Below are 15,991 nucleotides of genomic sequence, written 5' to 3'. Positions count from 1 at the left end.
TTGGGAAGGGAGTAAGGCAGGGTTGTAGCCTCTCCCCGATGTTATTCAATCTGTATATTGAGCAAGCAGTAAAGGAAACAAAAGAAAAATTCGGAGTAGGTATTAAAATCCATGGAGAAGAAATAAAAACCTTGAGGTTTGCCGATGACATTGTAATTCTGTCAGAGACAGCAAAGGACCTGGAAGAGCAGTTGAACGGAATGGACAGTGTCTTAAAAGGAGGATATAAAATGAACATCAACAAAAGCAAAACAAGGATAATGGAATGTAGTCGAATTAAGTCGGGTGATGCTGAGGGAATTAGATTAGGAAATGAGGCACTTAAAGTAGTAAAGGAGTTTTGCTATTTGGGGAGCAAAATAACTGATGATGGTTGAAGTAGAGAGGATATAAAATGTAGACTGGCAATGGCAAGGAAAGCGTTTCTGAAGAAGAGAAATTTGTTAACATCGAGTATAGATTTAAGTGTCAGGAAGTCATTTCTGAAAGTATTTGTATGGAGTGTAGCCATGTATGGAAGTGAAACATGGACGGTAAATAGTTTGGACAAGAAGAGAATAGAAGCTTTCGAAATGTGGTGCTACAGAAGAATGCTGAAGATTAGATGGGTAGATCACATAACTAATGAGGAAGTATTGAATAGGATTGGTGAGAAGAGAAGTTTGTGGCACAACTTGACCAGAAGAAGGGATCGGTTAGTTGGACATGTTCTGAGGCATCAAGGAATCACCAATTTAGTTTTGGAGGGCAGCGTGGAGGGTAAAAATCGTAGGGGGAGACCAAGAGATGAATACACTAAGCAGATTCAGAAGGATGTAGGTTGCAGTAGGTACTGGGAGATGAAGAAGCTTGCACAGGATAGAGTAGCATGGAGAGCTGCATCAAACCAGTCTCAGGACTGAAGACCACAACAACAACAACAACACAATAATCTTATTACAGATCGAACAAGAGAAGGAAATTGGGTGTATTCTCTATCAAGGAACCACCCTTACTTTTGTCTTTTAAGCAATTTAGGGACATCATAGAAAACCTACATGACTGATTTGGAATCTGATACCCCTGAACAAGAGTCATGAGCTAATTATTACACCACCTCACTCAAAATATATTCCACTATGAACATTGCTGCTTTACTTCCAGATCATAATGGTACACCTGCACAGAAACACAGACAATGAAACTGCACATGAAGTAAATAGTCTTGTAGATAGAATTTCAAACAATAAGAAATGAACTTCGTTAGATTTTACATCATATCCATAATCATTTAGTTTGTGTTAGTGTGTCCCATACATTACAGACATCAATAAATGCCTGTCTTCCATCCTCATAGATCAATTCTCACAGTTTACCCATAATTTTAGAAATTTTACGTGATGTTAAAATTGTATGTCCATCACGTTTCACTAAGGTTCGTGCCTAGTTTAAAATTATTCGCAAAAATCTTCTCATGAAATTGATGGTTTTAAGTTTCTTTCTTTAGAGCATGAAAGCATTTCACGCTAATGCTTAGTTCCCTTTGGAAAGGCATTTAAAACTTACTAATGTAATTGCTTAGTTAGTATATTCAAAGTCTCAGAAACTCTGAGTAGCACTTTATCATCTCGTGGCAGCCACTAAATTAGCAGCGATGATGAATACACCAAGTGTCTATGGTACCACAACAGAGCTTGTTCTGCAACAGTCACGGCCTTAGTGTCTGCTTTCATGAAAGAAGAAATTTGAATTTTTCCTTCCAGCACTCAATTTGTGAGCGAGAGAATAATGAGATAATTTCTTGTAAAATAGCACAGAATTTTTTCCCATTCAACTCTAAATGTCTGTCTAATTACCTCTATGCACTGTTAAACTCTGCCCTTCCCTTTTAAGCAAATACTTAGCTGTCTAATGACTGACCCACCTGTCCTAGATATGTACCAATTACTTGAATTCTAATGAGGTCTCTCTTTTCTTGTTCATTCTGACTGTCTTTGCTCCATTGCTGTCCACTTTTCCTTATGTTCCCTTTTAATTCTGAACTTTCCTGAATTAGATGCATCTAGCACCTTTTGTGCCAATTCTAACTTATCCAGGTCTCAAATTTCCTACGACACTGGCTTTTCACTGTTCCTATCTCTTAACCCATCCTCTTATCCCTCTTTTTGACCTTCGATCCTTGGTAGTTTTTCTATTTTAGTTTTGCACACCCTTATTTTCTCCAACTCTCTCTACCCTTTTGTTGAACAAAGGAACACCCTGTTCTGGAAGTTACCATTTGTCAAATTTTATTTATTTTTGCCTAAACTGGTTCTGTAAGTACAAGATTTGTCTTCATAATGTAATTCTACAGCTCTAGTATCAGTATTGACGCCAGTGCTGTCAGAAGTAGGGTGTTAGATATCTGTAATTACAATAATGAAATGCTAATAAAATATGTAAAATTTACAAAGATGGGACTGCCTACATACTTTTATGAGGTGCAACTTCCTGCACAGCCAATAAAAATACACAAATGAATAAAATAAAGTAGTTCTGTAATATTCTGACATATTATCCAATTATATGCTTTTAATAATGAATTATGTATATAATTTATGGGGAGCTGCATGCATGCGCACAACCCTGAGCGCACTCACACATGCACACGCACTGAGAGAGAGAAAGAGAGAGAAACTTTGTTTATTGAAAACTCAATAATTGAGCGAGTTGTTCTTAAATTACTTACATTCTGCCAAAATGTTCCATAGGGTCACTCTGTGTAAAGTCACAGATATTTTTGTGAATCCTATGCTGACCACTTCGGAGATTAGTCATAATTGGTACAGTTACCTGCATGTTTTAATATTAAAGTAAAACTGCCTAATTACACTGGCCTAATTCCAACCATTTTTGATAAATTCAGGTTTGAAAAATCAAGGGTGTGTAACTGGTCATTTGTCAGGAATCAATTTCCCTATTCAGGTACCTACTTACCACTCTAACCTACAGACCCCAATTTTTGTATGCACCTAGTATGTAGGCCACTAAGATGATCTAATGTATAAAAAGTAAGATACATCATTTAGATTTTGTACAAAAAATGTTGAGAAACACGTTTTCCATGTTGTGCTTTAAATGTGTGATTTATTTATTTATTTACTTTTTTTTAAGAATTTTAGATTTGCACAAGGAAGCAGTAGAGATTTTATTTTGTGTAATAATGAAAAGCATTTGACACTGCACTTCAAAGACAACTCCATCACAATTTTATTAACCTCAAAGTCCTGGGAGTGTACGCAACAACTGAATCTCATCTTGACTTTTTGTTGCAATATTTACACATCTGGTAACAACCTTAAGTGCAAAGAATAATATACTAATTAACTTTATTTACTAACAAAGGACAAAATGAAAATGCCACTTACACCTGCCATCCACAATCACTGCTACCGAGAATTGCTACATAAAAACCACGTATTCCTTGAAAAACTGTTGCTAAAATGTTTGTGGTTGACATGTAGGTCAGAACTGTAGACAGGCAAGGCCTGCCAGCAGTAATCAATCATTTATCTTGGGGTAGTTGTTGTATTTCAATGTTAAATGCCTTTTCAGTGTAAAGAATTATAAGAGGCAGTTTAGGTGCACAAATGAGGTAATATATCCTTGTTCTGTTACTGTAAATTAGAAATATAACTTCAGTTAAACAGAAGAAATGGTGCAAGCAATAATGAGAGTCATTAATAACTTTAAATTTACAGCAGTATATACAAAGATAAAAATTGTGCAAAGAACAGTTTCATAAACTCTTCTTTGCAGAATTTTTATATTTACATCGATGGTTGTATAATTATAATGAACAAAACTGTTTTTAATAACTCTTCCATGTTGCATTTAACTGTTTTCCACGACATCTTGATCCAAAAACGAATGAGTTCACATAATGGTGAGCGATACGATTGTTTTACAGCACTTATACTCAAGTTTATACAATGGTGCAATGTGACTCTGTAATGATGGGACCATCCGCCTCACATATAACACTTGAGAAGGGGACCCAAACACGTAGTTAATCTTAACATCTTTAAATTCATGTGATGCCTCGGAAACGTGTCCTATGTACCAGTTTTCATCATATTTGAAAGCCACATACTGCCCGACTTGCAGCTGCTCCCACAAAGCATTTTGAAGAACTTCGACAGCAAGATTGCTCCGATCTGCATCTGTTGGAAGTCTCTTCATTAGAAAGATGTTCCAGTAGGGACTAGGAATGAATGGTACTATCATGTTCCTGGAACTGTCTGTATATAATGCTGTACCTGTGTTCCACAAAACCATCGTAAATTTGATCTCCTATGAAGAAACAAAGAACATATTAATGCTCTATATTTCACTGAGTACTCTGTGTACAACTATTTCAGATTAACTAAAATAAATCTTGTTATGCATGTGAACCTTGTTATTTACCAAGACAGAAACAATCTTTCCTTTCCTGTATGAAGTCTTGAAAAAATAATGTTGCTGTAAAGTATCAATACGTTTTGTTTCAAAATTTTAGGTAACATCTTTTGACCACTCCTGTGTTCTGAGCAGAAATTACACGACTACTCCTGTTAACTTTTCTTGATACACACACCATGTGCTCTGTAACACTAACAACAGATACTACTATGAAAATACTTCATGAAGATGAAGCAAGTGATAAAACTTGAATCTGTTGACTGTGAATTGAATGTCACATTTCTGACTGAGGAACTCCATTACATCAGAAAAATGGATGCACCTTTCACATTGACACTCCACACAATACAGGGTGTCAATCCATTCTTAGTTTTTTTGCAAATCAAATAGTTTGTAGGTTTCTTAGAACACAGGTGGAGTACAGTAAGGACACTTCCAAGAACACAATCACATAATGCATTACTTGTGAAGAGATATTCAACAGATGCAGATGGGAGCATTCTTGCTATGGAAACTCATGAAAATGCCTTGTAGGAACCGCTGCATATCAGGCAGTATGTCGCTTTCAAATACTATGAAAACTGGTACATTTCTGGCATATTTCCCACAGTTAACGTGAATTTAAAGATGTTGACATTAACTGCAAGCTACTGCTAAATCACAATTCCTTTCATGTCCCAGTAGGAATGATGATGTTTGGGTCCCCTTCTCCAAGGTGGATGTCCCATTGTTACAAAGCACATTTGACAGTTGTTGTTGTTGTCTTCAGTCATGAGACTGGTTTCACAGCTCTCCATGCTACTCTATTCTGGGCAAGCTTCATCATCTCCCAGTACTTACTTCAACCTACATCCTTCTGAATCTGCTTAGTGTATTCATCTCTTGGTCTCCCTCTACGATTTTTACCCTCCACGCTGCCCTCCAATGCTAAATTTGTGATCCCTTGACGCCTCAGAACATGTCCTACCAACTGGTACCTTCTTCTTGTCAAGTTGTGCCACAAACTCCTCTTCTCCCCAATTCTGTTCAATACCTCCTCATTAGTTATGTGATCTACCCATCTAATCTTCAGCATTCTACTGTAGCACCACATTTCGAAAGCTTCTATTCTCTTCTTGTCCAAACTATTTATCATCCATGTTTCACTTCCATACATGGCTACACTCCATACAAATACTTTCAGAAGCGACTTCCTGACACTTAAATCTATACTCGATGTTAACAAATTTCCCTTCTTCAGAAACACTTTCCTTGCCATCGCCAGTCTACATTTAATATCCTCTCTACTTCGACCATCATCAGTTATTTTGCTCCCCAAATAGCAAAACTCATTTACTACTTTACCTTTATGGAAGATCAGTGTCGGGGGGGTGGTGGTGGGGGGTGGGGGGGAAGGACCTGCAGATTATGATATGTCGTATGACAGAACTATTTACCAAAACAAATATTGTATTTTTACTGTTAAAATGTGTAGGAAAGCATTAAAATAGTAATTTAAGAAGTCTAAATTACAACCCCCCCCCCCCCCAAATGTCACAGTACCGGACCCTCTTTCATAAATCAAGCAGTATATACCAATATACATTTTAAAAAATGTTATTGATGTCTCGTATTGCTTGCACCTTTTCTTTTGTTTCACAGAAGTTATCTTTCAAATTTACAGTAACAGAATAAGGATATATCACCTTATTTGTGCACCCAAGCTGAAACAAAAGATAACTGTGTCAAGGTCTTGCCTGTATCATTCTGATCTACATGTCAAACAAAAATATTTTAGCAACAATTTTTCACACAAGACACACAGATTTTAATTACCAATGCCTTGTAGTGTTGAATGTGAATGGTATGTGTAAGTGATGTTTTCAGTTTGTTCTTTGCCACTGAATAAATTTAGTTAGGATATTCTTCTTTGCACCTAAGTGTGTTACCACTGATGTACACACTTCAGCAAAAAGTCAAGTTGAAATTCAACTGTCTATGTACCCACCCAAGACTTTGAAGTTTGTCAAATTTGACATTTTTTTTGGATGGAGTTGTCTTTAACTGAAGGTAAGAACTAACAATTTAATCACTGACTGGAAAAAGGAAGCAAGTCCTTTTTTTTCTTTCGAAAATAATCTGAGATATACACAAATCAATACAAGTTTTGCATCACCCCGGTTCCCAGACAGACGTTGACTGTGGATATTGTATTACAGACATAGTCACTTTGTTCAAAGATGTCACTAAACCCACCCAAAGATGTAAACTACCATGTATGTGCAGCACCTATTAGATGGAGAGGGTCTGACAGCTGATCAGTTCCACTCATTCTACCAGAAAGGAGGAACACGGCTCGTGTTGTCTGTAGTTCAACCATGCCTAGACGGTCAACACCACGGTTCAATCGTGTCCGCATTGTTACTCTGTGCCAGGAAGGCCTGTCAACAAGGGAAGTGTCCAGGCATCTCTGAGTGAACCAAAGTGATAATGTTCGGATGTGGAGAAGATACAGAGAGACAGGAACTGTTGATGACACGCCTCACTCAGGCCACCGAAGGGCTACTACTGCCTGCGGATTATGTCTCGAAGGAACCCTGACAGCAACGCCACCATGTTGACTAATGCTTTTTGTGCAGCCACAGGATGTCGTGTTATGACTCAAACTGTGCCTAATAGGCTGCATGATGCACAACTTCACTCCCGACATCCATGGCGATGTACATCTTTGCAACCACGACACCATGCAGATGGGCCCAACAACATGCCAAATGGACCGCTCAAGATTGGCATCACGTTCTATTCACCGATGAGTGTCGCACATGCCTTCAACCAGACAATCGTCGGATACGTTTTTGGAGGCAATCTGGTCAGGCTGAACGCCTTTAGACACACTGTTCAGTGAGTGCAGCAAGGTGGAGGTTCCCTGCTGTTTTGGGGTGGCATTATGTGAGGTCGATGTATGCCGCTTGTGATGATGGAAGGTGCAGTAACGGCTGTACAATATGTGAATGCCATCCTCCGACTGATAGTGCAACCATACCAGCTGCATATTGGCGAGGCATTCATCTCCGTGGACAAAAATTCGTTCCCCCATCGTGCACATCTTGTGAATGACTTCCTCCAGGATAACGACAGTGCAGAACTAGAGTGGCCAGCATGTTCTCCAGACATGAACCCTATCAAACACGCCTGGGATAGATTGAAAAGGGTTGTTTATGTGCGACGTGACCCACTAACCATTCTGATAGATCTATACAGAATCTCCGTTGAGGAGTGGGACAATCTGGACCAACAGTGCCTTGATGAACTTGTGGATAGTATGCCACAACAAATACAGGCATGTATCAGTGCAAGAGGACATGCTACTGGGTATTGGAGGTACCAGTGTGTACAGCAATCTGGACCACCACCACTGAAGGTCTCGCTGTATGGTGGTACAGCATGCAATGTGTGGTTTTCAGGAGCAATTAGGGTGGAAATGATGTTTATGTTGATCTCTACTCCAATTTTCTGTACAGGTTCCGGAACTCTCGGAACCAAGGTGATTGAAAACTTTTTTTGATGTGTTTACATTTAATTTTTGAGCTGTCTACTCATCGATGAGTGGAAATGGGAAGAAAAAACCAGTACTAATACAAAAAGTACAGCATTTTAAAGTTTGTAGTTAGTGGAATAGTGAAGAATGTCCAGACATTCTTCTGTTTTCCACTCACCAGTGTAAGCAGCATCACCAGATATCAGGCAAAGAATATTACAACAATGCTTAAAGTGGCATTTAAACACATTGTTTCAGTTTTAATGTCCCATATTATTGTCAGTGTGTTTATGTAAGTTGCTGTTTGTAGACCACTAGCATAATGAGTTGACTCTGAAATTGAAAAAGTACACAGGAGAAGAAAAGATGTAAGAAATATAGAAGACTATGTCAAAGAAAGATGCAAGAGAGCTAGATCACTAGGACAGGAATACATAACCTCTAATGCATTACTTGTGCCCGCAAAACGGTCTGGTCCACCGTGCAAGTAAGTTTTATATAAATGTTTTCATGTGATGTTTGTCTTCATTTTACTGCTAAATATCTAAGTGAAGCATATTGTAGCTTGCTCAAACATTTTGTTTTGTTGCAGTTGTTCCAAAGTCTGTGTTGAACATTTCAAAGATGAGGATCAAATGGAAATAATTAGGAGATTTAATGATGGTAAAACTAAGAGGGGGGAAAGATCTGTATTTAATGGGACTGATAGAGGATTCACCTGTACAAAGAAGGAGCAGAAAAGAAAATCCGACATTTGTGAAGAAAGGTACATACAGATTCTTTGATATGAAACAGACCGAAAGGATACAGGTATGTCGCAAAGCATTTTGCAGTTTGCATGCTGTGAGTGATAAGGCTGTTGTACACTTATCACCATCCTTGTTAATGGACAGTCTCCAGATGAAGGTAGAGGAAAGAATGTTAACAGGGGAAATATAGCTGGAGCTGATGTCATTGCTAAGATTGATGCTCATATTTGATCTTCCCCAACCCACTAGTCACACTACAGTGGCAAAAGTATTGTATATTTGGATTCCAACATAAATATGAGAAAGATGCACGACTTGTATTGTGACAAAAACCCGGAATTGACGGTGAAGTTTGAATATTATCTCAAAAACTTCAATGAAAATTTTCATTATAGATTCGGTCATCCACAAGTAGATGTACATTCTGCGTGTGAGGAGCTTCTAGCCAAAATTAAATCTCCATTCTTGAACGGAGTTGCAAAACGAGTGGCTGACACAGATTTGATGGGTCACAAGCGATGAGCATCCAAGTTTTATAAAAACCGACAAGAGGTGATAAAACTGTGTGCTAGAAGGAATGATAGAGGATCTGGCCTGGCACTGTAAGAAATATAGAAGACTATGTCAAAGAAAGATGCAAGAGAGCTAGATCACTAGGATCTGGTGTTCTGATTATATGCAAAATGTTCCCCTTGCTTGTCTTCCTGTACAGGAAATGCTCTACTTAAGAAAACCGTGGCTATTGTATTTGGAATCCATAACCTGAAAGACAATAGAGCACAGTTTTACTGCTACCATGAAAGATAAGGCAATCGATGTGTCAATGAAGTGTGCACATTTCTCAGTGACTGCGTAAGTGGACTACCTGACTCAGTGAAAGAACTACATGTGTTCAGTGATTCTTGTGGCGGGCAAAACAAAAACAATACTGTTGTGTGGTACCTGATGTATCTTCCAATGACAGGAAAATTTCAAATAATTCAGCATTATTTTCCTGTTCGAGGTCATTCCCTCCTCCCATGTGATAGGGATTTTGCAATAATAAAGAGAGTCATATGACAACAAGACAGAATCTCCTCTGTCAAACAGTATGTTGAAATGATAGTTAATTCAAGAAAAACACTGAATTCGTTTCAAGTCAAAATTATTGAATATAAAGATATTATTGACTTTAAGAAATGGTGGCCACACCACTTTAAAAAATCTTCAATTGCCATAAATTGCCAAGCAAAGAAAAGATTTTTCGCTTACTACATTTTGGCATGGATGGACTGCTTTGCAATTCACACAGGCTTTTTAAAGGAAAACAAATACCTGATTATCCCAGAACTATTGCATACAACGGTAAGATTCCTATAAATACGCAGAAGCTGCAAGAATGAAGTACATTCCATTAGAATATCAAGACATTTTTAACAACATTCTTCAGTGGCCCACAGGTAATAATGATTTCCAGTCTGATGTAGAAGATTAGAACTTCCAAAGAGACAACATAGTACATTTGATGAAGATTAAAGTGTTAAAAAATATTGTTAATTACAATTTTTTTTATATTCTATCACAGTACATTGTTGTTCTTAAGATTTTTACTAAATAAATTGTTAGAACATAAATAAAAATAAATAGCTGAGTAAACCAATGTTACTGTGACATTCTTTACTAACTCCCCGTGAGAGGATCATTTATTGGAAAAGGGACGAATGTCCACCAACTTCCAAACAGGATAGCTTCACAAATATTTATCAACTGCACTGGAACGACTCATCACTGTGTACAGATAACCTAGTTCTACAAGTTTGTAATGGACCACAAAACTGTAAGAACAATACTGTAAGTTTTAACAAGTTTTTTTTTTTAGTTTTTTCTAAACAGAGGTGATTGGACTTTCTTCCTTTTTCCAATCACTGATTCAATTACACTGCCAAATGCTTTTCATTATTATTTATACTTAATACAGACTAAAGAGTTACAGTGCACAAACTGAGGTCTCTACTGTTATCAGAATTAAGCTTTGTCTAAAAAAATAAAAGTAGAGAGAGAGAGAGAGAGAGAGAGAGAGAGAGAGAGAGAGAGAGAGAGAGAGAGAGAGAGAGGGGGGGGGGGGGGGGGAAGATTGGGATCTGTAAGTCAACTCATTACTGAGTAGTGGGTCTCTGAAATATGGAAATTGGTGTCCTACTAATGACCAGGTACACTTACACGAGTTTTCAAACCTGAATTTATTGAAAATGGCTAGAGTTGGGACAGTACTATTCGGCAGTTTACTATGAAGACACACAAGTATCCCTTTACCAAATATGACTAAATTCCAAAATGGTCACCTGAATACCCCTTGTGAGATCCCATGCTATGAATGTATTACCACATTTATTTGTGTGTTTCTACTCACTGTAATTGGACTTTACCTTCTGAAGGTAAGGACTATTCATCCCATTTGTCTCACAGTTGAATGAATAGAGTCTTTATACTTGTTTAGAGTCTACAAATAACGATACATATATACTTACTTGGACACTGGTTAGCAGGACAAGACCAGTTGCTGACAAGTGCAAATAGGATGGAGCATCTCTTAGAATGCAAAAGTTTTGCGATGTATTTGCTATCTTCATTTACAGTCTCTAACTTTATAAAAATTGGAAGTAGATGTATTTATTGATGCTGGATAAACAAGACTAATATTAAATACATTTGACAGTTTTGATGCACATTACAAATGAAATTTGTGATACTATACAAAAGCTATTTATTATAGTTATAATTTATGACAGCCCAAAAACATTCCTGAGGGACTTTGTACTGACAGAATTACTATACATAGACAAACACTATAAAGTGCACATATACTCAATGAAATCTCCTGACAAGAGTGAAATTGTGTATTGGGCCGTAGTTAGAACTCGAGACATTTTTCTTTTGTCGACAGTCCTTTAACCAACGGAACCACCGAAATGTGCATAACAAGACACGCTAGTTTCATGAAGTATGCAGACAGATGTCAGTGAAGTTTTGTAAGTGTATAGAGAAGAGGTAATGACTACCTGGAGGGAGGCCATTAGAGAAACTCAGATAACTGCTGATAAATTATCTACAAAATTCAAGGGTCTGAGTTCATCTCCTTGCATGGAAAATAGTAAAGATTCTGAGTTAAATGCACATTAGTGCAATTCATGATAAACCCCCAATTCCCATTATTTGTAAGCCAAACAGTGTTTACGGAAATCATTTTCATCGCCAGACTTTATACCGGATAATTGCTAGTCAGTTAACACAAATTTTATAATTGTGACTTGTCATATATGAGTATCACTAAACAAATATTCATGTCCCTTTAGAGCATTCAGGCCAATCTGTATAATACATACAAATGAGCCAAACTTCAAAAAACAGGAAAGAAGCAGAATTTATAAACATCTAAGAAGATGCTACACACATAATTTCTTCTTTCTTCCATTTCACTATATACAAATTCAAGATGAATTTATATCAGTCTGATAAAGTGCAACTAAAACTTGAGAGAAACTGAACCGAAGGTTTCAAGGTTTTACAATAAACACTTCTGTAGGTGCATATGAAAGTTTATTTATCAAATAATTATGGAAAAATCGCAATACATTATTAAAATGTTTGGTCAACAATTTTTCAAAAATTTAATGAACAGAAATGAAAGTAAAATCTACAAATGACTTTGTTTTACACACTTACTGACAACAAAGTGCAGAGTATTAACTGCATAAAATATACCATTGTTTTTCTTACTATATAAAATATGAAACTTAGTTCAGGTAATTTTATCTGTTCATATCAGTACCTATCTCTTGAGAGAGATCGTGAACGAGACCGACGGGGAGAGCGGCTTCTAGAACGCGATCTGCTATATGACCTCCTACGGGGAGAGCGAGATCTTGATCGCCAGGACCTCCTGCCACCCTCACGACTTCTCCCTGTTGACATCTCAACACGAACACGTGTGCCACACAGACGTGTACCGTCCAGAGCTCGCACTGCATCCTCTGCATCCCTAGGGTCTGCAAACTCAATAAAAGCAAAACCAGGTGGGTTCCTTGCTACCCAAACATCTTTCAGTGGGCCAAACTTGCTGAAGGCAGTCTCTAACTCATATTTCGACGTGTTGCTCCCCAGGTTACCCACGTACACCTTGCACGAAAGGTCCCATTCACGGTATCGAGACATGTTTTCCGGCAGATGGCAAGATGTTGTAAATGGGAGCCCTGAAACAATTGTTTAAGTACTGAAAGTGGTCCCACTTGCCCATATTGAATTTTTAACGCCATATAAATACAAATTATTTTTTTCAGAGAGAGACTAACGTAGGAAAGAAAAAATAAATAAGTAAAAAATGTGAGGTATTTTAATAGTACTTTCAACACAAACACAAAAATCAGTTACATTTCCTGAATGCAAAAACTACGTCTCCTGTTGGTAAAAGTCTAGAATAGGGCCAGTGGCATACTTACGTGTTTCGTGCAGGAATGTTGTCAGCACTTGCCGTGAGGTATGATGGGAACAAAAGCAGGTGTGTCAGCTGTATGTGTGACACAGCCAATGAGAGAGCAGCAGGCAGACGACGTGTTTCGAAGTAATACATTTGGAAGAAAGGGTGAAAGATTGCTGTAAATGAGTATTATAAATTTAATTGTTCCTTGTTTGAGCTGCAGCTATTTAAACTGTGCTAGTATCTGCAAACCAAGGACAGCGGAACAACTTATGACATATTCAAAAATGCATTGAAATATTTCTCTGCTCTGTATTGCTATGCGATTGATCTGCACGAGTACACTGATAAGTGGATCAGTGTTGCAATTAAAAATCATGGGGGGGCAGGAGGTGTTTCACTGTTTATTAATGATAAACACTGATCCACTTACCTTCTCCCATGACTGAAATAAAAAACATTGATCCACCATCTCAAAGTGGCGGCTTTTGCTCCACTTCCAGATGATTCCACCCACACAAACCTTCGATTCTTTAAGAATCATTTTACAACCATATTTGATACATTTTTGTGTCTGTACAGTTAATCCACAAGACAACCAATGGACTACATTACTGCGCAGAACTAAATCACTCTTAAATCAATCCATGTAATAGCACTTGCTGTCATGAACACAAAATATTTCTCTCAAAACTCTCTAATGCATCAAAAAACAGCAAACAAGGCAACAGTTTCCAATCCAGTGTTAGAAATACGCTGCCTCTGTTCCTGCCTCTCACCAATTATGTCAAAATCTTCCCACTGGCTAGGTGAAACTGAAGCATTGCTAACCTATGAGCAGTAGACAATCACTGCTGTAACTGCCGCTGGCCCTGATCTAGACTTTAGCCTTTCCTGAATTACGCTGCAGGAAGAATGTTAATGCCATAATTGTACTATGGTAAAAATCAATACAAAGCACATTCACAATTTTACATTCAGTAAATAACGAACGGGTCCATATAGCACCAAATCAGCAAATATGCATAAACAATTATATTATAAAACCATAATAACAAGTATTTCATATGTCTCGGAGAACTGATGCAATGTGAATTAATACAAAACCATATAGCAACTACACTAGTTTCAGACAGGAACAATCACATAAATATCTTTCCTAAGTTAATAGAAAAATTTCTTAATCTCAAATTAACTAAATGAGTAGCTGAAAGGATTTTTTTTATGTGAAACAATATTGAAATATAGTGATTTCATAACACTTCAATTAGTTTTAAGAGCTTCAGTATGAGACAGACTTAAGGTGGGCGATGACAAGTGGACGGGATAGTAAGGCGAGTGGGGTAAGTGGTAAGAAATGCAGTATATATTGTGTATTTCACCTACCTCTCTATGTATTGATATGTGCTTGTATGATGTATGTGGTTGCCTGTAACGGAAGACACCTTCATTTAATATTAAATACCATCAATCAAAGAATTAAGCTTGCATTTATTTCTACTTTGAGGAACACTTATGATGTATTTTACTTAGCAACCCACTGACATATACCTGAAACTGACTCAAACTTTTATCTGTAATTTGCTGATATTTATTAATACTCCTGTTTTTGAATGCAAAGACTGATAGTTATTCATAATTCAACAGACAATTTGTAACCATCTAACTCTTTATCTTCCAAACAAAATCTTGACATTTTGCTGAGAGACCTGCAGTTTTGTTGCTGGGAAAGTTACAAGATAGTGTGTTAAAACCAATTATTAAATAACTGACTGGGTGACAACAAAACTTTACAATTATGAAAAAGTCGGTAAATATGGAAATTAACCGTTGGTGATTAACTGGAATGTTGGAGATATGTTATACATCAAGGTAGCGAGAAAATATTTTACCATACAAGCTAGTTCTTGAACTTTCCATAACAACTAGTAAACCCTATATAGATGGAACAGGGCTTGGCTGTGGGGAGTCATTGTTATATTGCGGCTCCCTAAACGACCGCAGATACTAAGCACTACTCGTCCGCAATATCATACAGCCTGCCGTTTTAAGTCGAATGCTGTATGTCAATCACACACCTGAGACTGAAATACTGGACTTAAAATGGATTTGAGTTTTAGTATTTTATCGTAAAGCCATCAAATCTGCAGTTTTAAGTCACTAGATTATCGCACACCATCAGTATAAGTTAATTCACTTTTCTGACTAACTTCCGATAACACGGAAGGCCGAAGTGATAAAAGTCAAAGACTTTTTCTTCAGTTACATTCATTTCTAGAATTTTCAGTCTGAGACTTAGGGGTGAAAATACATGGGGTGGCGAGCAACGGGTAACAGGGAAAGGTTAAGTACATAGGCCAATACATTCGGGTTTCCTTCCATTCCAGTCATTGCGTAATCCATGCAGGTAATTCATAAATCAGATAGTTAGCTAAACAAAGTGGTGGTTAATATTACAATCCTTGTACTAAAAGCACCCTTACAGCTACTCAACTTTTATACTTACGGGACACGAACACAGAAATTACAACAAATTTACGTTCTCGAGAGTTGATCCTGCTACTGTTGTACGGCTTTTCCCGGCATGTTTCGTACGTCAACAAAGACTACAAGCATGTTCGTTGGACACAACTATGTAGTCAGTTGGTGTGAGCAAAACTATTTCAAAATGAAATTGCTTGCTTCCATATGCCCTAGTCCCGAATATCAAAATAAATTTTCATAAAATGACATGTTATACATTTTTTTAACAAAAGTTAATAACAGAGAAATTACCACACGCTTGAAATAAACCCTGAAGAGTAATTAAAATTTTAAGTATAGGCGAAAGCTAATCAATATAACGAAGTAATA

At 37.3% G+C, this 15,991-nt stretch overlaps 1 protein-coding gene across 4 annotated transcripts in view; it reads right to left on the bottom strand.

Annotated features, from left to right (window-relative positions):
• Positions 1 to 15,836, bottom strand: part of LOC126172942 (COMM domain-containing protein 4) — a 551,734-nt gene extending 535,898 nt beyond the window's left edge. For 2 of the 4 annotated variants that reach the window (XM_049920918.1, XM_049920917.1), the window contains exons 1-2: positions 15,645 to 15,834; positions 14,525 to 14,567 (exon numbers count right to left, since the gene is read on the bottom strand). The gene's annotated coding sequence lies outside the window, so the exon portion shown is untranslated. Of the gene's footprint in view, positions 1 to 14,524; positions 14,568 to 15,216; positions 15,376 to 15,644 lie in introns of those variants that run through there. The other 2 variants (XM_049920920.1, XM_049920919.1) reach the window with 2 other exon arrangements.
• Between the last annotated feature and the right edge of the window lie 155 nt (positions 15,837 to 15,991).

This window comes from Schistocerca cancellata, chromosome 1 (genome assembly GCF_023864275.1).
Source record: "Schistocerca cancellata isolate TAMUIC-IGC-003103 chromosome 1, iqSchCanc2.1, whole genome shotgun sequence".
Taxonomy (NCBI): Eukaryota; Metazoa; Arthropoda; class Insecta; order Orthoptera; family Acrididae; genus Schistocerca; species Schistocerca cancellata.
This window is presented reverse-complemented; position numbering and strand designations above follow the sequence as displayed.